General features: G+C 38.6%; 1 protein-coding gene across 1 annotated transcript in view; it reads left to right on the top strand.

Annotated features, from left to right (window-relative positions):
- Positions 1-466: 466 nt before the first annotated feature.
- LOC101862227 (15-hydroxyprostaglandin dehydrogenase [NAD(+)]) overlaps positions 467-1,469 on the top strand; it is a gene marked incomplete in the record, with an annotated part of 34,714 nt that continues 33,711 nt past the window's right edge. The window contains 1 exon segment of the mRNA XM_013089595.2: positions 467-553.

The raw sequence follows: 1,469 nt of genomic DNA, 5'->3' as shown, positions 1-1,469 counted from the left end.
AACAAACACGCATACACACACACACACACAAAATACCCACAAAATAAATACACACACAAACATACTCTCACACACAAACACATACACAAACACACACACACACACACACACACACACACACAGGCACAAACGCGCACACACACACACACACACACACATACACAAACACACACACACAAACACCCCACCACACACACACATACAAACACCCCCACCACACAAACACACACACACACAAACCACACCCACAAACCACACCCACTCACTGACCTATTTCTGTTAGTCATACTATGTCCAGCAGGTAGAGGCAACTCAATCCCGAACATGATACGTCTCCATCCATAGTACACAGGAGCACCCGTGGTTTCAAAGGCGAAACATTCCAGCATGACGTCATCACCCTGGATCGCCATCCACGGATACATGGATACGAAGTCATCATGTATTTGTAACGGCTGTTTCGGGATGTTTGTCGCGGCGGGGATCGGGTTTGGATCCACGTTCAGGAAAATGCCTTCAGCGTGGTACCTGCTGGCTCGTGCGTCCTCCCCTGGTGAGAAAATCAGATTGAAAAATGTGGGATTTAAGAGAATTAAACAAAACAAAATAATTTTTTTTAAGCCTTTTTAAAACATAAATAGAAAAATATATATATGAATAAATGAATAAATAATTGAATAGATAAATAGATAAACAGATGAATTGATAAATAAATAAATACATTCATGAATAAATGCGTAAATATTTCTTTCCATTTAACTAAGGCTCCGTGTCCACCAAACCGGAAACCGACCGACCGTTTGTCGTCCGTCTCCCGGGACGCGGGTTGGTGAAATGGAGCTCCAGTTTTTACCTTAAAAATCCGTGAAAATTCCCTTTGGTTTTGTCTACCAAAACGATACGACACCTCAATTAAAGCGAGACTGAGCTGACTATTTATATTTCACATTATGAATGCGAAGAATCTCAAATAAAGCGAAATTGAGCTATTAATAAATAAGTCATTATACGAAGACGTATAATCTTAAATTTAAATCGAAACTGAGCTTACCCTATTTTTGTTTCATGTCATGAAAGCAAAGAATCTCATAGCAAAACTTAGCGAACTAAAATTTGTTTTCATACTATGAAGGCGAAAAATGTGAAATAAAGCTAAATTAAGCTATTTATGTGTCATATTACGAAGACATATAATCTTTAAGTGAAACTGAGCTAACTATATTTTTATTTCATACTTCACAGGCAAAGAATCTCAAAGCGAAACTGAGTTAACTATATTTTTATTTCATACTACACAGGCAAAGAATCCCAAAGCCAGGGGCGAAGGCTGACTTGTTTGACAGGGTAATCAAAGTGAAACGAGACCAGATATAGATCTATATGGCCTGTAGATATCACAGAAGAATCTTACTCGAGGCGGCGACTCTGAGTTGTGAATGAAAACAAATCCGGAATTCTTATTGTATGTT

Source organism: Aplysia californica, unplaced genomic scaffold, assembly GCF_000002075.1.
Source record: "Aplysia californica isolate F4 #8 unplaced genomic scaffold, AplCal3.0 scaffold00992, whole genome shotgun sequence".
Classification (NCBI taxonomy): Eukaryota; Metazoa; Mollusca; class Gastropoda; order Aplysiida; family Aplysiidae; genus Aplysia; species Aplysia californica.
This window is presented reverse-complemented; position numbering and strand designations above follow the sequence as displayed.